Source organism: Eumetopias jubatus, unplaced genomic scaffold, assembly GCF_037043125.1.
Source record: "Eumetopias jubatus isolate StellerSeaLion01/CBP00866 unplaced genomic scaffold, mEumJub1_p1.0 scaffold_10, whole genome shotgun sequence".
NCBI classification, from domain to species: domain Eukaryota; kingdom Metazoa; phylum Chordata; class Mammalia; order Carnivora; family Otariidae; genus Eumetopias; species Eumetopias jubatus.
The window spans coordinates 64,569,307-64,591,408 of NW_028274816.1; the positions used below are offsets into that span (position 1 = coordinate 64,569,307).

General features: G+C 47.9%; 1 long non-coding RNA gene and 2 pseudogenes across 1 annotated transcript; 1 reads left to right on the top strand and 2 right to left on the bottom strand.

The window, feature by feature from the left end:
• The first annotated feature begins 9,460 nt into the window (after positions 1–9,460).
• Positions 9,461–10,676, top strand: LOC114200980 (uncharacterized; annotated as a pseudogene).
• Positions 10,677–13,132: 2,456 nt separating this feature from the next.
• On the bottom strand, positions 13,133–14,149 carry LOC148163314 (uncharacterized; annotated as a pseudogene).
• Positions 14,150–14,307: 158 nt separating this feature from the next.
• On the bottom strand, positions 14,308–21,389 carry LOC114200981 (uncharacterized). Its single transcript, XR_015769085.1, has 3 exons — positions 20,485–21,389; positions 18,673–18,801; positions 14,308–15,038 (listed from the first exon to the last, which is right to left on the bottom strand). It is a non-coding gene; the product is annotated as an uncharacterized LOC114200981 (long non-coding RNA).
• Positions 21,390–22,102: the final 713 nt, after the last annotated feature.

Sequence of the window (22,102 nt, forward strand, 5' to 3'; positions counted from 1 at the left end):
GGGACTCCTGGGTGGCTCAGTCAGTTGAGCTTCTGACTTTAGCTCAGGTCATGATCTCAGGGGTATGGGGTTGAGCCCTTTGTCAGGCTCCCTGCTCAGCACAAAGTCGGCTTGTCCATCTCCCTCTGCCAACCCACCCCCACCCCCACCCCCACCTCCTGGCTCATGCACTCTCCGTCTCTCTCAAACAAATAAAGAAAATCTTAAAAAAAAAAAAAGCTCCATCTTTATTTGTGGAGACCACGTCTTTTTTTTTTTTTTTTTTTTGAGACCATGTCTTATAAATACAGCTTCCTGGGCGCCTGGGTGGCTCAGTTGGTTAAGCGACTGCCTTCGGCTCAGGTCATGATCCTGGAGTCCCTGGATCGAGTCCCGCATCGGGCTCTCTGCTCAGCAGGGAGTCTGCTTCTCCCTCTGACCCTCTTCCCTCTCGTGCTCTCTATCTCTCATTCGCTCTCCCTCTCAAATAAATAAATAAAATCTTTATAAAAAAAGAAAAAAAATCACGTCTGCAAAATTTCTATATACTATCTGGGAGCCTTATTCAACCTACCACAGATATCAAGTTAAAGTCACTATTTGTTGAAATTGTGTAAAACTTCCAAAGGTTCAACTTCTGTTTATGCTTATGGCTATAGTTGTCCTAATAGTAGCTGTTAAAGATATTGTCTGTGCAATGGGATACCCAATTGGTAAAATATTTAGACTTCCACTTCAAAATACACAAAAATATTAATTTCACATGGATAGGCTTTAAGGTACAACACGAATTACAGCTCTTAAAAGGTCATGGAAGCAGGATGCCTGGGTGGCTCAGAAGTTAAGCGTCTGACTCTTGATTTTGGCTCAGGTCATGATCTCTGGGTTGTGACATAGAGCTCCACAATGGGTGTGGAGCCTGCTTAAGAGTCTCTCTCTGGGGGCGCTGGGTGGCTCAGTTGGTTAAGCGGCTGCCTTCAGCTCGGGTCATGATCCCAGGGTCCTGGGATCAAGCCCCACATCGAGCTCCCTGCTCCACGGGAAGCCTGCTTCTCCCTCTCCCACTCCCCCTGCTTGTGTTTCCTCTCTCGCTGTCTCTCTCTGTCAAATAAATAAATAAAATCTTTAAAAAAAAGTCCCTCTCTCTCTCTACCTCTTGCACATTCTCTCTCTCTCTCTCCCTGTCTAAAAGAAAAAAAGAAAAAAAAACAAAGGACATGGAAGAAATTCCCTTTGTTAAATATACAGAGCAGATTTTGTCAAAGCAGATATAAAAAGCATCATAAAATACATCAAAATAAATTCAATTACATTAAATTGAAGGGCTTCTGTTAATTATAAAATATTATAAAAATTGAAATGAAATGCACAATTCAGGAGATATTTGAATACTCTACAATGATTTATCATGTAGTATTATGGATCGGGGAGCTGGTCAAAACAAGGACAAGTGCTCAGGTGTCCTCCATCAGTCAGTTATACCCTGGAACCAGGGGTCTCGGTGTCAACGTGTGGAGTCAGTGGTTTTGGAAAACACATGATGACCCCGACCAGTCACTCCTTAGATGTTATCTATTGCGCTGGAAGACTCAAAGGAATCATTAACTTCTTGACATTTACAAGAAGGACCTACATTATAGGTACTATAAGGCATGTGTAGAGTAGGGGTGCTCGTCCTAGCAAGAATAGAAGCAGGAAAAGGAGCAAAAGCAGTTCTTTATCAGATCCCTTCAGTTTCCTTATCTCATGATCACATTGCTTCCGATTTATGTATAATTAGAATCACAGGCATCAGTCAAATTCAGATTAACCACAGTCCTCCACAGGCAGGGATGAGACTTTTGATTGTATCACAAAGAAATGCTCTTAAGTCTGAGTGTCTGTTTCCTGATGTTAACTTTGCACAATGGGTCAACTGTTATTAGGTTTCTTTATCCACTATAAGGTTTGCCAACTGTGATGAGGGAACAGAAGGCAAGCTGAGGACAAAACGGAAGCTGACACCCCACAATCCCCTGCCCCCCATGGGATTTATGTGACTTCTCCTCAGGCACTCCTGGCTGCCCTAAAGGAAAAACAAATGGTTAATTTATAGAGATCACAATCCTACAAGACAGGAGTCTCCCTCAGTTTTACAAATGTCTTTGCAATCTACAAGAACAAAGCATTTCTATCAATGGCCTAGCTTCCAGAAGGGAATGTAGATACAATTAAATGTCCTTATTATCTGCAGCCCATTGACAGATACTTGAAGCAGGGAGAGTGTAATGTCTCTCCAGAAAGTTCCCAACTATCTTAATGTTAATGCCTTACTAGAAGGAAAAACAACCTTAACTTGACAATGGCAAGGCCTCTGGTATCCTGTGAGTCTTAACATACAAAAATCCTTTTGAAACCTCCCTTTTCCTTACCTTCCCCAACCCCATAGTATATAATCAGCCAGCCCTCACAGCCCAGTGCTTTAATGAACCACCATTTTGCACCAGAATTCTTTCTTGGTCCTTGGCTCTGAACCTCACCTATACTCTATTTTTTTTTTTTAAGATTTTATTTATTTATTTGACAGAGAGAGACACAGTGAGAGAGGGAACACAAGCAGGGGGAGTGGGAGAGGGAGAAGCAGGCTTCCCGTGGAGCAGGGAGCTCGATGTGGGGCTTGATCCCAGGACCCTGGGATCATGACCCGAGCCGAAGGCAGATGCTCAACGACTGAGCCACCCAGCCGCCCCTAAGCCTCACCTATATTCTAAAACTTCATCAACTGGACTATTATCTATTGTGCCAGCTGTTGTTATAAGTTTTTTGGTTAAAGTAATTGCCTGATGATCTTTGGTTAGATCCATTACTTCATAAGCTGTTGAGACATGTCTGTATTCTACGTCATTTTAACAAGACTTACGCATTTATTACCTAGAAATCATATATAAAGAAAATTTTCCTAATTTTCTACTTTTTTACCCTGAAATGCAGTCTGTACACCAAAGGGAGGGAAGTGCTGGATAGCTTTTCTTTCTCTAGCCATTTTCATAATGTCCGTTGGACAGGAGCAAGCCATTGCCTAGTGCCCCTCAGGACGGATCTAGGCCTTCTCTCCTGGAGTCAGCTGCGGAATTCGCAACCTCCGTGGTGCCCTGGGCAAACTACATTTTCCGGAATCCAATGAAGGCTTAGCTAGTAGGCGTTTCCTTTTGAGCACCAAGGGTCAGGGCGTGACCTCCGGTGTCCTGAGCGTGGTGCTCCTTTTGGTTGCTCCTGGGTCTGTTTCAGTGCGGTCCACGCAGGCCGGGGGACAGCGGGGGCCCCGGTCTGGGTGTCCGCTCGGTCCACAGAGTCCGGCGGCGGCTGCCGCGCCCGGGGACCCGCTCAGGTAAAAACCGTCGTCCGCCCTTCGCAGGTCTCCCCGCCCTCCCCCCTACAGATCCTAAAGACCCGACCAGGGGGCGCCTGCCTGAGTCCCTGCCGCCCAGGCCCCGGTGTCAGGACAGGTGATGTAGGAAAGACATTGGGATTTAAAGCCCAGGGCCAAGAAAGAATTCTTGAGATGTCTTTGGTGCAAAAAGGTGGTTTTATGAAAGCACAGGGATAGGACCTGGGGGCAGAAAGAGCTGCACTGGGGTCACGTATATCCTTTCCAATTGGGAGGGGGTTGGGGTAGTGTAAGTCTCTAAGGAATTTTGGAATCAAGGTTTCCAGGATCTTGAAGGGGCTAGCTGTTGTTGGGAAAGGGTCATTTTACTGTCTAATAAACCGGAGTCATGAGACCCTTCAGATGTACCTCAGTGGGTCATATACTTGGGGGATGATCGCCAAAGTGTATCTTGTGCGGGGGGAGAGATGAAGCTTACAAGGGAATTTTTATGGTAAGGTAGAGTTACAGGATCCTGGGGTTGCGCCGTTACCTGTTGCCCTTAGCAAGGTATTAACATTGAGGCCGTTGAGTCCCTAGAGGAATTGTACTCTGCCCATTTCAAGGACTTGTCAATGGGCTGTAGGTAGTGGGGAAATTATTAATAATTTTACTTCTGCCTTTGTTTCCCACACAACAGGGAGGCGCCGATGGGGGGGAAGGGGGCCGTGTGTGAGCCGGCTGGTGCGGAGGCTGGGGGGGGGCAGGCCCTGAGGCAGGAGGATTCTGCCCTCGGGGAACAGAGAGCATGAGACAGAGTCATGCCTGGAGTAGCCGGCAGAGGTGTGTTCCTTCGTGTGAGGACTCCAGATGCCCAAGGAGAGTTTTGGCCAAAGGAGGGACACCTTCTCCGTTAGGTTTTTAAAACTTCCCCAAGGAGGGGCACCTGGTTGTGCAGTTAGTTAAGCCTTCAACTCTTGGTTTTGGCTCAGGCCCTGATCTCGGGGTCGTGAGATGGAGCCCTGTGTGGGGCTCCCCGCTTAGCAGGGAGTCTGCTTCAGATTCTCTCTTCTTTTCCCTCTGCCCCTCCCACCCATTCTCTGTCTCTCTCAAATAAATACATAAATTTTTAAAAACTAAAACTCCCCCAAGGACTTCAAAGAAAGAGCAGATTGGAGGAGGGTGATGAGTTCATTGAGGTCACTGCTGGTCAGAGGCGACACTGAGGCCCAGGAGTGAGACAGCTACCCTTAGGTCACCTAGCTCCAGGGTTAGGGACGAATACAGGGAAGAATGAACCCATTGAACTCCACCATGAACCTATTTCTCTAATGCCTGTCTCTTTGCACATGTTCCCATGACTGCAGAAGCTCTTATGAAACCCACACAGATCATCGGAGGGCCCAACCTCTACCCCCATTTTCTCTGGATTGTGGTGTCGGAGGACTTAGTGCTTCTATTCCTCTTCCAGACCTTAAGTCAGTATCTTGTTGAAACCCCGAGCCCTGGGGTATGTCTGTGTCCACTTTATGTAGAGGTAATCCCATTACTGGCAACCAGTATAAACAGGTGTGGAGGGTTCTTCCAGGAACTGGTTCCAAGATTTCCAAATGCTTACAGGTAAAAGTGAGCTGGTGGTGGTCAGGAAACCACAGGTCTCCTTTCTTTCATTCATTTATTTATTTATTTTAGATTTTATTTATCATTTGACAGAGAGAGAGAGCACAAGCAGGGGGAGCAGCAGAGGGAGAGGGAGAAGCAGGCTCCCCGCTGAGCAAGGAGCCTGCCATGGGGCCCGATGCCAGGACCCTGGGATCATGACCTGAGCCGAAGGCAGACCCTTAACCAATTGAGCCACCCAGGTGCCCCTCCTTTCATTTATTTTATTATTATTATTTTTTAAGGATTGCATTTATTTATTTGAGAGAGAAAGTGAGAGAGAGAGAGCATGAGCAGAGGGAGGTAGGAGGAGAAGCAGACTCCCTGATGTAGGACTCGATTCCAGGACCTGAGCTGAAAGCAGACACTCAACTGACTGAACCACCCAGGCACCCCCCCTTTTTTAAGATTTTATTTATTTATTTGAGAGAGAGAGAGTACAAGCAGGGGGAGGGGCAGAGGGAGAGAGAGAGAAGCAGGCTCCCCATGAGCAGGGAGCCCTCTCCTTTCTTTTAGAGGAGATAAAAAAGCAGAGGACAATAGTCAGGATAAGAATGGTTGCCTGAAAAGGTGTTTGTCTGTCTTGAGGTGGTGGGAGGTTTGGATCAGAGGAGGGAGAGGCCATCTTACCAAGGTCTTAACAGGTTGTAGAGTGGAGGACAGACTGGAGTTGGGGGAGGAGGAAGGGAAGAGTAGAGGTTATTGCCATAGTCCAAGGGACGGTTAATGGGTGAGAGCAGTGGCTTAGGAAAAGTGGTTGGATTCTGGCCGCAGAAGGAGGATGTCCTGGGGACAGGATATGGCAGGTGACCAAGGCTTCCAAGGGAAAAATGGGCATGGGAGGCCTAGGGGTAATTGAAGCAAGGGGACCGTCAGGTTGGAGTTGGTGCTCATTCACTGCTCTGTGGCCTCCTCCAGGATTTTTTGGTGACTTTGGTGTGCTCTGGATGTCTCATTCAACCTAGAAGATGAGATCAGGGACAAATGTCATCTGTTACGGTCAGTAGGCCTTGGGTGGGCCACCAGTGGCCTGAGCCTTGAATGGAGGTCAAGTGGACAGAGGAAGAGGAAGGTCAACTGCTAAGCGAACAGCAAGTACAGTATAGAAGTGGAAGAGGGATGGGGCGCCTGCGTGGCTCATTCGTTAAGCGTCTGCCTTAGGCTCAGGTCATGGTCCCAGGGTCCTGGGATCGAGCCCCGCATTGGGCTCCCTGCTCCGCGGGAAGCCTGCTTCTCCCTCTCCCACTCCCCCGCTTGTGTTCCCTCTCCCGCTGTGTCTCTCTCTGTCAAATAAATAAAATCTTAAAAAAAAAAAAAAAGAAGTGGAAGAGGGCTGTAGGTATCTGAATTCAACACATGATTCTTGTTGCCAACACTGAGGCAAGGACTGGAGCCAAGCAGGGAGGCCTTCAGTGAAGACTTTGGCATTAGCACCACTAACGAGAGCCATGGGAAGTCTAGGTCACTATTGATTCCTGTACGAATTTGACAAGCATCCTCTGGATGCCGTTTGCTAAATGTGGTATAAGGCCTGAAATTAAGTCCCAATATTATATGCTACCTTAACATACGGTGAAACCAGGACAACCTCAAATGGCCTGAGCACCGGGTCCCCACTTCGCTCTGCTCCTGCAGATAAGGTCTTTTTTTTTTCTTTAATTAAAAAAATTTTTTTAAGTTTTTTTATTAAAGATTTTATTTATTTATTTGACAGAGAGAGAGAGCGAGAGAGGTAACACAAGCAGGGGGAGTGGGAACGGGAGAAGCAGGCTTCCCCCTGAGCAGAGAGCCCGATGTGGGGCTCGATCCTAGGACGCAGGGATCACGACCTGAGCTGAAGGCAGACGCCCAACGACTGAGCCACCCAGGCGCCCCAATTTAAAATTTTTTTAAAGTAGGCTCCACACCCAGCATGGAGCTCAATGGCAGGGCTTCAACTCATGACCCTGATACCAAGACATGAGCTCAGATGAAGAGTCGGATGCTTAACTGAATCACCCAGGTGCCCCACAGATATGGTCTTCTAACTAAACCCTTTTTATAAAAGGGATTAGGAATAGTTCCTGCTTATCTCTGTAGTGGGTTTCACTTCCTTGTCTGCTCTTTCTGGTTATTCAGAAAAGAGAATTGTATCCTCTTGTAGGAACCAGGGGGCACCTACCCTCTTGATACTAAATAATTGAATCCCACAGCTGCGGGTTGTTCAGTGTTTTCCAGAGTGTAACCCCATGTAGCCCTATGTGGTGTGTGGTGGCCTCCTATCCCAGACTGTGAATATGTATGGTTAATAAGATGCTGCTAGTCACCTCTGTGCAGTATTCTTGTGTGTCTGGCCATTCCCATAACTCTTAAGTAGGAATCCCACCGTCAACAGTGGAGTGAAAAGGAGGTGCTCAAAATACTTGAACATGTGTGGAGGCCAGGCAGATTCTTAAGTAGAGGGATGATGAGGTGGTGGTGGACATGGGCAGAGCTGTGGTATGGAAGATGTGAGAGATGGGCAGTCTCCATGTAGACATGGAGAGACAGTATGTCTGAGGGTCCCAGGGTCCTGGTGTTGGGGCTTACATGACGTTGTCCATACCAGGGAAATTGCCTGGCAGGGGTGTTGAATGCCTGTATGCCAGGTTCACAGTTTAGATACCTGTTTGCCTGCCTGCTTCTTATTGCTGATGGCTGGGCCTAGTAATTAATGGCCCCATAAGGAGACAACAGCACCCGTAGCACCAAGCCCGTAGTTTCTACTCTGAGTTGGGGAATTGGGAGGATGGGCATGGGATAGGCATATGTGAGAATGGACTATAGGTCTTTGGGAAAGTGGCTATTTGTGGTTTCATTTCTCCCAATCATGGCAGGTCAGTGTGACCTTTGAGGATGTGGCTGTGTACTGCTTCTCCTGGGAAAAATGGGGTCTCCTTGCTGAGGCTCAGAGATACCTGTACCATGATGTGATGCTGGAGAACTTGGCACTTGTGGTCTCACTGGGTAAGGCCCTCAAATGTACCCCTGTACCATGAGCTAGTCTCTGCTCTTCCCCTTTATCCATTGGCATGTCAGCCCTTTTCACATCAGGACCCTGGGCACTGCTTCCTTCCCGGCTCCCTGAATAGGTGCTACGGTTGTTAGGGCTGGGGTGTGAACACTGCCCTCTCCTTCCTTGAGTAGGCCTGACACCTGTTATTCCTAGCCTGGAAGGTATGGATCCAGAATCAGAAGACTTGCAGTCATGGATTCCATCTTGCTTGCCTTCTCTGGAGAAGGCAATCCATCTCCAGGTGAATTTTCCAGGTCCAAGCTACCCTAGGTTCTACTTCGTTCCTCTAGCTAACATTTCCTCATTCTTCCTGTGCCAGAAATTGCCATTGCTGACTTGGGTTCATGATTTATGTTGACCATGGGCTATTCTTCAGGTTCTCTTTGTAATATTTAGTTTCCCTTCTTGTGGTCTGTCATGTGCTGAGTTAATTTTGTTCAGTGAGAGCTGCTTTTCGGTCCTGTCTTTACCTTAGTATTTGAATCATCCAGGTTCTGTGTAGTTGGTCATTCAAGAGGTGTGGAGAGGTTCACAGGATGGAAAGGAATCCAAGTGAAGCAAGACAAATTCAAACATAGCCTGGTCCTAAGAAGTGTCACCTGGGGGAGGGGCATGACACCAGGGCTGTGTACAAATCATACCAGAGACCTATTTGCTTGTCTTTTGGTGCCAATCACAGTGGCACCCACACCTCATTTTTGCCTGTCTTTACCCATTCTTCACATTTACCCACCTCGTCAGCTCTACTACTTGTCTCTTTACTCTTTTAGCTCGGGGATAATCCTCATCTCTCTAGACTCCACATCTCAGTGCTTTTTCATACTGGTCCATCTGCAATGTTTAGACATTGGCGTATACATTTGTGTCATGAGGTAGGCACATTCTTAATCTCTGAACAACAGCAACTCTGTTGCAGTTGGATTTTCAAGGACCTGGACATAAGATTTGACATAGCACTCATGTGTCACCAATTGCTGCTGAAAGTTGTTTGCAGAGGAATGAGGTGTAGATCCTGCCTGTTCTCTTTGTGTCACATCTCATGATTTTGCCCTTCATCTCACAAGATGTCATCTTCAATCAGCCAATACTGCTAAGCAGCCTCATCCTCAACATGAACCCAACCGCCCTGTCCTACAGATAATCCCATGGACTCATTCTTGGGTTTGTCAGACATACATTTGTAGTAGTGCTGTCTCCCTACACAAAGTCAACATGTACTTCACCAGCATTTCTCTGCTTATAGGTTGTTAGCATGGAGCAGAGGATGAAGAAGCACTTTCTGAGCAGCATATTTCAGTTCAAGGGGGTTCACAGATCAGGACTGTCAATGCAGGTCTATCTTCCCAGAAGGCCAACCCCTGTGAGGAGCGTGGCTTGATCTTGAGTGACATTTTTCATCTGGGCGTACCAGGGGACACATCACAGGCAGAAATTATGCATGTATGGAGCATGTAAGAAACTATTTTATTTCAGAGCAAATGTTCATCAGCACCAAAAGCAGGGCACTGGAGAGAAACTATTGAGGAGCAATGTAAGGAGAGCCTTATTTGTGAATAACTGCAAATTCTGTGTGTCAGGGGGGAGGTTGGGAAGGACTTCCTGGACAACTCAGGATTTCATCATCAACAGGCCACACACACCAGGGAGAAGTCAAATAGTGGAACCAAGTGTGGGTATGCTTTTCCAAGGGAAAATACTCATTACAACAGGGGAGACTGCACAGAAACCTTCAGCTGCAAATATCCATTTGTTCAGTGCCAGACAATCTGCCCTGGAGAAAGATGTTATATGGACAGTGAATGTGGGAAATCCTTTAGCCAAAATTCCCACCTCATTAGACATCAGTGAGTTCACACTGGAGAAAGGCCTTATGAGTGCAGTGAATGTGGGAAATCTTTTAGCCAAAACTCTAATCTTATTCAACATCAGAGAATTCACACTGAAGTAAGGCCTTATGAGGGCAGTCAATGTAGGAAATCTTTTTGCCAAAGCTCTGCTCATCCAAACATATACAAAAATTCCAAGTATTTTGGAGCTGCACTGCAATAGGAGAGTTCACACTGCAGAAAGGCTTTATGAACGTAGTGAATGTGAGAGATCCTTTAGATATATGTCCAACCTCATTACATATCAGAGAGTTCACACCAGAAAAAGGCCTTATGAATGCAGTCAGTGTGGGAAATCCTTTAGGAAAAGCTCTGCACTCCTTCAACATTGGAGAGTTCACACTGGGAAAAGGCCTTACGAATGCAGCGAATGTGGGAAATCATTTTGCCAAAATGTGGTGCTCCATCAACATCAGAGGGTTCACACTGGAGAAGAACCTTATCACTGCAATGAATGTGAGAAATCATTTAGACATATATCCAGCCTCATTGCACATCAGAAAGTTCACACTGGAGAAAGGCCTTATGAATGCAGTGAATGTGGGAAATCCTTTGAGAAAAGCTGTTCACTCGTTTACCATCGGAGAGTACACACTGGAAAAAGGCCTTACAAATGCAGTGAATGTGGGAAATCATTTCGTCAAAATTTGTGCTCCTTCAACATCAGAGGATTCACACTGGAGAAAAGCCTTATCAGTGCAGTGAATGTGAGAAATTCTTTAGCCAAAGCTCTACCCTCACCACACGTCAGAAAATTCACACTGAAAAATGACCTTATAATTTGAGGAATGTGTGCAATCCTAGAATGACAGCTTCAGGCCCTTAAAATACCAAAATGCTTACTCGGAAGAAAAGAATGCACTGTATGTTGAAATCTCCTACTAAAAACACCAGCCTCATGAAACAGAGTTCACACTGCATCAAGGTCTTATGAATAAAATGAATGTGAGAAAGCCAGAAGCCCAAAGCCTTCACTCTTTGGATACCACAGATTTAACATGGGTAAAAATATCTTTCATGTGCAGGGATGTACAATTTACTTTTTCCATATATCAAAACTTGGGGCGATCCCTAATGAGAGCGCTGTCTGAATTGAACCTCATCCAAACATATACAAAAATTCCAAGTATTTTGGAGCTGCACTGCAACTTTTTAACTTGCCCATGGCCCTTCCAGATTTATGCCACTGGTAGTTTCTGCAGAAGCCATTTCACCTCTACCACCTGGCAGGTGTCTGTAGTATACATCATTCATCCAATCCAGTGAGTTCAGGGAAGGGAACCTTGGTGTTTTCCATTCACAGCAGAGATTACGGAGAAGTCCTAGTGAGTACTCCTTTATTTTTTCTCTTTGATGTGCTATGCCTTGTACCTGTCCCATTTTTTGGTTCAGTCAGTGAGCTATGCTCTTGACTTGACAACATGAACTTTTTCCAGGGGTATTGGTTTCAAGTGATTCCTATGATGGAATTTCCCAGCCATCAAGTCACCAGTCCAGGAGAAACTTGCCTTCCTATGCTCTGGTTTGTATGATGATAGAGGCCTTAGTTGTTACGCCACCTTTAATCTAGGGGTTCCGTTCACTATATGTAATGATCTGAAAAACAGTTGAGTTTTACAAACAAAGGGATGGTCCTTTTGTTGGGATACCAAGCTTTGTGTGCCTCAGAGGTGACAGTATGACGGCAGAGAGTAGTTCTCCAGTTTTGCCCTTGTTTGCATTGCTGCCCAAGGCCTCCAGTGAAAGACTGCAGGCATTCTGGACCTAATTTGTAGTTTGGGTTTTTTTTTCTTTTTCTTTTCTAATTTGTAGTTTAAATGCTGTAATATTTTCTAGGTTCCAAGGTCAACCTAAGAAGGGAGGAATTCTCATGACATTTTGGTGCTTCTGAGAGCACCATGAAATTCTTACTCACAGGGCATGTTGCCTTGTGGTCAGCACCGGTGAGGAAAACCTCCCAGGTCCTACAGTAGGGCTATGGGCCCTGATGTCCATAATTCTGTAGGGTAGTGTCACTGGTTGTAAGACTGTAGGGGAAATTATAATTGCCACAGAAACACTAGATTAGGGACACCTAGCTGGCTCAGTCACAAAAGCATGTGACTCTTGATCTCAGGGTCTGGAGTTTGAACCCCACCTTGGGTGTAGAGATTACTAAAGAAACAACAACAACAAAACGCTAGATTTTTTTTTTAAGATTTTATTTATTTATTTGAGACAGAGAGAATGAAAGAGAGAGAGAGCACACATGAAGGGGGGAGGGTCAGAGGGAGAAGCAGACTCCCCACTGAGCAGGGAGCCCGAAGCGGGACTCGATCCAGGGACTCCAGGATCATGACCTGAGCCGAAGGCAGTCGCTTAAGGAACTGAGTCACTCAGGCACCCCAAAACGCTAGATTAACAGCAGCAGGAGGAGACTAACAAAGTGCTTAGAATGTGCCTCTTTTAAACGAGTATCCACAATGTTCCAATCACTGTGGCTGTCAAGTATTACAAAAATTCTTAGACCTGAACTATAATCATACAGCATTAGGCACAAGATAAAATAACCTAAAAGTTTTGTGGATTCTTGTAGCCTCTCTTGGCTGTCCTCAAGGCCATTTCTGTGCAGAGAAAAAAATAAGGACATAGAGAAGGGATAACTCCTTCCAATTATGGGAACTTTATGACCCAGCCAGTATTCCTATTGAATGGAATGGTGGAAAGTCTTCATTATTCACTTAATTTTTTTAAAGATTTTATTTATTTGAGAGAGAGAGAGCACAAGCAGGAGAAGCAGCAGGCAGAGGGAGAAGCAGAGGTACTTTCTTTGTATCTTTGTCCGCTCTCAGGCTGCCATAACAAAATACCAGACTAGTTGGCTTAAAGAACAGAAATTTATTTTCTCATACTTCTCGAGGTTAGAACTCCAAGACCAAGGTACCATCAGGACTGGTATGTGGTGAGGCCACTCTTCCAGACAGCTGTCTTATTACATAGTCTGTCTTCTGTTCATGGGGAGAGAGACAGAGACACAGCATGCAAGAGCATACCTTCTAGTATCTTTTCTTCTAAGGATGCCAGTCACACTGCATTAGGCCCCCATCTTTATTACCTCACTTATCCTCAATTATCTTAGTAAAAGCCACACCTAAATATAGTTACACTGGGGAGCAGGACTTGAACATATGAGTTCTGAGGGGGCACAATGCAGTCTATAACAGACTTACCTGTATTATGGGAAGGGTTTTATTCTTTGTGGACATTCTGATGTTTTAGGAGATTAGAGTTGAAGGTAAACAATTTCCCACATTCACTACACCCATAAGGTCTTTCTCTACTGTGCTCTCTGATGATTAATGAGGTCAGAGCTCTGGTTAAAGGATTTCCCACATACACTGCATTCATAAAGCCTTTCTCCAGTATGAACTCTTCGGTGCTTAATGAGGCTAGAGCTGTCACTAAAGGATTTCTGACACTACATTCATAAGGCCTTTCTCCAGTGTGACTTCTCTGGTATCTAATGAGGCTAGAGCTGTGGCAAAATGATTTCCCACATTCAGTGCATTCATAAGGCCTTTCCCTAGCGTGAACTCTCTGGTGTTGAAGGAGCGTGGAGCTATGGCTAAATAATTTCCCACATTCCCCATAATCATAAGGCCTTGCTCCAGTGTGAATTCTCCAGTGTGTAATGAGGTAGGATTTGCAGCTAAAGGACTTCCCACATTCGCTACACTCAAATGGCCTCTCTCCAGAGTGAACTCTCTGGCGTTTAATGAGGTTGGACAGGTTGGTAAAAACTTTCCACAATCATCACATTCGTGAGGTCTTAAACAAGTGTGAACTCTCTGATGCTGAAAGAAACGGTAGCTAGAGATAAAGAGCTTACCACATTCACTGCACTCATAAGATCTTTCTCCAGCATGAACTCTCCAGTTTTTAATGAGGTGAGAGCTCTGGCTAAAGGATTTCCCACATTTCTCACTCATAAGGCCTTTCTCCAGTGTGAATTCTCTGGTGTTTAATGAGACTAGAGCTGTGGCTTAAGGATTTCCCACATTCACTGCACTCATAAGACCTTGTTCCAGTATGAATTCTCTGGTGAGTCATGAGGTTAGATTTGTAGCTAAAAAATTTCCCACATTCACTGCAGTCATATGGCTTTTCACCAGTGTGAACTTTCTGATGCATAATGAGGTTGTACTTCTTGCTAAATAATTTTCTGCATTCATCACATTTATGAGGTCATAGTCCATTGTGAACTCTCTGGTGTTGAATGAGGCCAAAACTTTGCCTAAAGGATTTCCCACATTCCCCACACTTACAGGCTTTTCTCTAGTGTGAACTCTCAAATGGTCATGGAGGCTACAGCTTTTTTTTTTTTTTTTAAGATTTTATTTATTTGAGAGAGAGAGAATGAGAGAGAGAGAGCACGAGAGGGAAGAGGGTCAGAGGGAGAAGGAGCCCGATGCGGGACTCGATACCGGGACTCCAGGATCATGACCTGAGCCGAAGGCAGTCGCTTAACCAACTGAGCCACCCAGGCGCCCGAGGCTACAGCTTTTGCTAAAGGATTTTCCACATTCACCACACCTGTAACATCTGTCCCTCATGAGGACTTGCTGGTGCTGAACAAATGTGTGTTTGGGGTTGAAAGCTTTCATGCAGTCTTCCCTGTTATAATGACATCTTACACTGTGGAAGGCCACCGCACACTCAGTTCAACTGTTTGGACTTCCTGATGTGAGTGACCTGTTGCTGGAGAAAGCCCGGGTTGGCCAGGAAGTCCTTCCTAATTTCTTCATAGGTTAAAGGGCTTCGCTGACACATAGAATTTGCATTTCTCCAAAAGCGAGGCTCTGCCCATGTTGCTTCTGAAGTGTTTCTCTTCAATTTGCTGCTTACGGTGCTGATGAAGGTTTGCAGTGACATGAAAACGTTTTCCACATGCCCCACACATGTACAGTTTCTGCTTAGGATGTGTTTCCTGGTGTTCAACCAAAGGTAAATGTCTCTCAAGATGGTTCCACACATTTCACAGAGGTGTGCCTTCTGGGGAGACATACCTGCTTTGGGAGTCCTGTCCAGTGACAATACTCTTGCAGAAATGCACTGCTCAAAAATGCAGCCTTATCCTCCACTCCACACCAACAACCTGAAGAAAAGAAACACTGGTAAAGTACATGTTGACTGGTGAGAAGGGGAAACCTCTAGAAAAGTACCTGACAAACCCAGCAAGGAATCAGTAGGACTGTTTTGAAGACAAGAGAGTTGGGTACAGATTGCAGATGGGCTGCTTAGCAGAACTGGGCCTCTAAAGATCACAGGATGTGGAAGGCCCCACAAGGTGAAAGATACACCATGGGGTACAATATAGGAGGGAAAGGCACAGTCTACTACTTGTTCCCCTACAAGTAACATTCAGCACATCTTGTCTTCTGCTGCCATGGTGTGTTATGTAGAAGTTATGTATGTTCGGGCCCATGAAAACATGACTGCAACAGAGCAGCTGGTATTCAATGGCTGTCTAAGAATATGTGCACACATCATGACACAACATCTGGAAACCGATGTTGGAGAGCCCAGCAGGCAGAGCAATAATGGGTGGGATGTGGAGTTCACCAACATGGGGAATAACCCTGAGTTGGAAGAGTAGAAGTGACAAGCAGCAGAGATGACCAGTTGGCAGTGTCAAGAATGGGAAAGGCACTAATGAGGTTTGGCCACCGTTGTCATTACTACCACCAATACCAAATGGAATAGGTTTCTGATATGATTTGAACAGAGCTCTGACATTGTGTGTCCCCCCGGGCCAGGTTCCCACTGAGCTCCTCCTGCTTTGGCGGGATTCATGCTATGGACTCAATATTTGTGTCCCTGCAAAATTCTTATGTTGAAAAGCCCTCAAGGTGATGGTATAGGAGGTGGGGGGCCTTTGGCAGGTGAATAGATCATGAAGGTGAAGTCCTCATGAATGGGATTAGTGTCCCTGTAGAAGTGACCCCAGAGAGCTCTCTCATTCTCTGCCATGTGAGGACACAGGTACAAGATGGCTGTTTATGAACCAGGAAGGGGCCCTTACCAGACACTGAATCTGCCAGTACCTCAACTGAGGACTGCCCAGCCACCAGGCTTGTGAAATAAGTATTTCTTGTTTTAAGCACCCAGCCTATGTTTGTTTGTTATAGCAGTCGGAATGGCCCGAAACAGAAATTGGTATGAGAAGTAGGGTACTGTTGCAACAAATACCTAAAAAAGCGGAAGGAGCTTTGACACTAGGAGATGGGTAGGCTGGAAGACCTTTGCAGTGTGTACTAGCAAAGGCCGATACTGTCATGAAGGCAGTGCTAAGAGCAATTCTGGTGAGACTTTAGGAAGAGGTGAATTGTACCGAAAGCTTCTATCTTCTTAGACGATACTTAAGTAATGGTGAACAGAATGTTGGTAGAAATATGAATGGTAAAGACCATTCTGGTGAAGTCTCAGGAAGAAATGAGGAACATGCTATGGACAATGGATACAAAAGGATGAATTCTGTTCATCTTCTAGTGTGTTGTAGAAGTAAAACATAAAAGCAATTAAACTGGATATTTAGTTGGGAAAATTTCTAAACAAAGTGTTGAAGGAGTGGCTTGGTTCTCCCTGACTGCTTATAATAAAATGCAGTTAGAGAGAAATGATTTGAAGATAAGATGGTTAAGCAAAAAAGAGGCAGAACTTAAAGATTTGGAAAATTCTCAGCCTATCCACATTGAATAAAAAAGAAAAAGCAGTGTTCATAAGGAAACACTCCGGGTATGGCCAAGTGACTGATAAGGATATTAGTATGCAGATGTACCACAGACTTTATCAGCCATCTCCATAGAAGCCAGGTGCTGTTCTTCAAGACGAGGGAAGAATGACAATCCCTACCCACCTCACACCTCAAAGTGATCGGATCCTCAGGGCTGCCATTCCCACACCAGACCAGAGAGCATGGGCCAGTGGGGCACAGTGATTTCAAAGGGTGGGTCCACTTCTCTGGTTCAGGCAGGCCAGGCTGTCCCTACCAGGGCCTCAGGGAGGGGGACCCTGCTGAGAGCTGTAGTGTGCTCAGCAGAGTCAGGGGGGCAATACTCAAAGCAGTAGGACCTGGACCCAATACCGGTTAGAGTCACCAGCTCATGATTCCAGTTTGGGAAAAGCTGTAGTCATGAGACCCCAATGCAGGAGAGCACCAGAGGCAAGACTGCTGCCTAGGAGAGCCTTGGAGGTGGGACTGCTGCTTAGTGGCCTGGCACACCATTGAACCATAGAGGTTTATTCTTGAGGCTTAAGGTTTAATGAAATTTGCCTGGGTGTTTTAGACTTGGTACCTGTCACTTCTTTCTTCCCTCCCATTTCTTCCTTTTGGCATGAAAACGTCTACTCTACTCCTGTCCCACCACTGTATTTTAGAAGCATATAACTTATTTGGCTATATGTGTTCACAGCTGGAAAGGAATTTGTTGCAGGATAAATCGTACCTTAAGTTTCACCCACATCTGATTTAGATGATATTTAGATAGACTTCTTGGGGCACCTGGGTGGCTTGGTCGGCTAAGTGTCTGCCTTCAGCTCAGGTCATGATCCCGGGGTCCTGAGATCGAGCCCCGCATCCCTGCTGAGCAGGGAGCCTGCTTCTCCCTCTCCTCCCTCTCTCTCTGCTGTACCCCACTGCTTGTGCTTTCTCGCTGTCAAATAAATAAAATCTTAAAAAAAAAAAAAAAGATTTGGGAGCTGCTGGAATAGGATGAATGTATTTTGCATGTGAGAAGGACATGAATTTTAGGAGCCAGGGGTGGAATGCTATGGATTGAAAGTCTGTGTCCCCCTCAAAATGCTTGGTGAAATTCTAATCCTCAATGTGATGGCATCAGGAGGTAGGGACTCTGGGAGTGGATTAGGTCATGAAGGTAGAGGCCTCATGAATGAGATCAGCGCCCTTATAAATGAGGGCTCCCTAGCCCCTTTCACTATGTAAGGACACAGAAAGAACGCAGCAGCTATGAACCAGGAACGGGGCCGCCACCAGAACTACACCATGCTGGTGCCTTGATCTGGACTTCCCAGCCTCCACAAGTGTGAGAAATAAAAATATGTGTAACCACCCAACCATGTTGGTTTGTTATAGCAGCATGAACTAAGACAATTCATTTCCATCCTGTGAATCACCAGGGGTTCTCTACCCCACCCCCAACATAAGCAACTACCTGGGACCTGGGCGATACAAGTATTCAGGGAAAGACAAGACAGAAGGGCACCCAGGATTGGCCTAGCACAACTCAACACATGATATCCTGCAGGAAAAAAAACTACTACAAAGCTTCAGAGGAGGATCTTGAAAGAACAGATTCTGATCCATATAAGCAGTGACTATGTCAGTAATGGCAATACCCAGCACAGGTTGGCATGAGGAAATGTCAGCTAGAAAAAGGAAGTAGACCTGGGGCACACAGGTGCCTGGGATCTGGACAGTCACCTGGCCAGTGGGAGGGCAAGCAAGCAAGGTAGGAGTCATTAGGATGACTGTAAGATGCCTGACCCTGCATCCTTCCCTGGGAGTCTGCAGGGAAGCAGGCGCTGGGGCTACTCAAGGACAGAAGAGGGCAGTGCACACACCTCCACCCAACCAACCACAGCACCTACCCAGGAAACTAAGGAAGCAAGCAAAGCCCATGGTCCTGATGTGAGAAAAACACAGCTGTCCCTCAGGAAAGAAGAAGGACAAAAGGTATCTCAGGACACAGGAGTAGGTTTGAGGGCCTTACCCAGGGAGGTTATCAGTGCCAAGTTCTCCAGCATCACATCGTGCTACAGGCATCTCTGAGCCTCATCAAGGAGACCCCATTCCTCCAGGAAAAGTACACAGCCACGTCCTCAAAGGTCACAGTGCCCTGCTAGAATGGTGACAGATGAACCACAACAGTCCACTTCGGAGGAGCCCAATCCCTTCCCCCACAACATCTACCCCATGCCCACCCTCCTTCCAAGCTCCCCAACTCAGAGGAGAAACTAGGTCGTGGCACCACTGGTACCATTGTGTCTTCATGAACCCATTAATCATGGGATCCAGACACCAGCAACAAGAGGCAGGTGGACAAATATATATCTGAGCTGTGGGCCTGGCATAGAGGGATCCAGCTGCCCGTATTACCCTGCTATGGCCAAGGTCTCAATACCAGGTCCTGGAACCATCAGGTACAATCTCTCTCCCAGTGAACATCATTCTTTAGAGGGCACATCTCTCACATCTCTGGATCCCATAGCCACCACCACCTCACTGGCCCACTCCATGTGACCTGGCATGTCCCTGGACTCTCCACATCTTGTGTTTTATTCAGCATCTCTTCATCCCACTGGTGAGGGTGGAATTCCTACCCTACAGTTATGGAGATGGCCAAACATACGATATCTGACACCGGCCAGATGAGATTGACAGCAATTCATTAAGTACATACTCACGGCATGTGAAAGGAGGACATGCTACACCACACAGGGCAACATGGAGGTTGTCCTCCAAAAAAAAAAAAAAAAAAAATGAATCACCAGGAGCTCTGGGATGTAAGCTTTGTATCATCAAGAAGAAGTTTAACTTGGTTCCCATGAAAAGATGTGATTGGCTTGTTACATAACTCCATAGATTGATAGGGAACTGAAACCCTCTACAAAGGGATGAACTGGAACTGCTCTGGTCTCATTGATAAAAAGGAGGTGTTTGGTTGGGAGAGCTTACCTGCAGGAGCGGAGTGGGGAGGGGAATTTGCACTCAAGCCAACTTCACCATCCCATTTTCACCACACGTTAAGGGCACCCATAATGGGTCTTAAATTTAGGCCTATGCTACAACTTGGCAAATGGCATCCAGATCATGCTTGACATATTCAAACAGGATCCACTATTATCTCTTACATACCATGGTTTCCACTAGTGGCCACAGCACCAAAACCTAAGACGACCTCCCTGCCTGGTTCCATTCCTTGCCTCAGAACGACATGTGGCTCTCAGACGCCCATGGCCCTCCTCCACTTCTGTGCCACACTTGCTGTCCCCTCAATAGTCATAGCCTTTCTTTGTCCCCCTAACCCTCATCCAAAGCTCAGCCCACTGGCCTAGTGACCCTGACAGATGACCACATATGCTCCCGACCTTACTGTTCAAGATGAATGAAACACCACAAGCCCCACCGAAGTTCTCATGAAAGTGGTGAATAAGCCCCTGCTCTAACCTGAGATCTTGCCTCTGCATCCAGCTCGCGTCCACTCTTCTCCTGGAGGCCTTGGCCACCTGCCAGATAACACTACCTCTGAGGCCCCTCCACCCCTTCCCCCTCCCCCATCCCCACTGATAACCACTTGCCTCCCTCCACCGTGTTTGTAAAGCTTGACACCATCAGCCAGGTACCCAGGCCAGAGCCCCAGGCCTCTACCTCCGCCCTCCCCCTCATGGTCCCTTAACAGCTTTACCACCACAACTTGAAGATCACCCCTCCTAAAAGTGACCCACATTCACCCGCTTGGGTCCACACAGTAGCCACCACAGTTGGGCTGTTTTCACCCTGAACCACACCCCAGATTTCAGACCTATTTATTTAGCGGCCCGCTTAAACGCCTCCACTCAGCGGTCTCCGAAACATTTCAGGCTCTTGGTGGGTCAAAGCACAGCTCCTGGTATCCGCAGTGACTCCTAGTCCTATAACCACGTTCGTCAGGAGCGATGACGGAGCTGCCATCCCTACTTCTCAACACCGCCTCCGAGTCTTGCTCCACAGCCTCAGCATTCCATCAGCAAATCTGGTTGCCGCTTTCAAAACACAGGTCCGCAGTCCAGCCGCCTCCCAGCGGTGGTTCCGGCCCCCAACGTTCGGCCGCACTTCGGCGATGGCCGCCACCCGGAGCCTCCGTCCTCCGCCTCAAGCGCAGTCAGTGCCCACTCCGCACGCAGGCGGGGCCTGTAGGACCTTGGGGAGCTCGCCTCCGTCTTCCGAAGCACGCTTCCCATCACCCCTAGAGCGGACACCCAGGTTTTCAGGCGGCCACGCAGTCCCGACTCCTGCCCCCCGGCTCCTGGTTCCCACCTGAAAGACAGACTCGTGGTTTCCTGAACATTCCGAACATTCCGTTATCACCTCCAGGACCCGACACAGCCCGGGACCAATTCCAGGCGTAGGCTCCTCACGGCCGTCTGCAGCGACCGCCAGAAACAGGCGCACTTCCCGATAACCCGCGGCGCGGACGTAGGGCCCCACGCTTGGGGGCCCTCGGCCCAGGGACCGAGCGAGCGGCACGGAGTCCGCAGGCACCACGACCCACGGAACGCGTGGCGCAGGGTGAGGGACGGAGCACCTTCCTGCGCTTGCACGGCCGCCTCCGAGGCCACGACGCGCGGAAAGGCCAGCCTTGGAGGAAGGAGTCCACGGCGGGGCTCGACGGACTCGGGTCGCCCCGTACCCCTGCCCGGCCCTGATACGGAGGCCGGCGCTGGCTGCTCAGCCTCAGCGCCCCCACCGCCCCCACCAACGGCCCCCGCCCCCCGCCGCCGCGCCGTCCGACGCCGGGGCCTGGGCCGCAGGGCCGCGAGCCGCTCGGGCCTCCGGGGTCTGGTGGGGGGACGGCGGGGAGGGCCCGGGGGACGAGCGCTTCCCTGCGGCGGGCCCCTGGGCGCGGCCGCCGCCGTCGGACTCCGGGCGGAGCGGACACCCGGGCCGGCGGTCAGGGCCCCGGCCCCGCCAGCCAAGGCCCGAATCTGTGCGGCGGGGACAGCGTCTCCCCTCGCGCCCTGTCCGTCCCGTCACCGCGGCGCCCGCCCGGCGCTCCGCATCCCAGAGCCGACTGACAGGACTTCAGGGCACAGCCAAAACGGTCGACTACCAGAGCGATACCGGAAGTCCCGCCCTGACGGTTTGGGGCCCAGCCGGAAACGCCGATTTGGCTTCTGCTCCTGCTGTGCCCGGGGACCAAGGCCAAGGCCCCTCGTCGCACAGCTTTCCGGACAACGGAGTTCTCACAGAGCCACAGGCGCGCGTAAGGGCGCTCGCGCCTCACCTCCAACCCAAAAGGCCGAACTGCGCCGCGAGGACCTCTGGGAAATGGCGCCTTTAGGTTGCCGTAGGGAGGAAGGACTTAGCTCCTTCTTAAAGAGGCCGTACATAGATTTCTGGGGAGTCTGGGTGCAACTGAGCACCTCTTTGGAGATATGTTA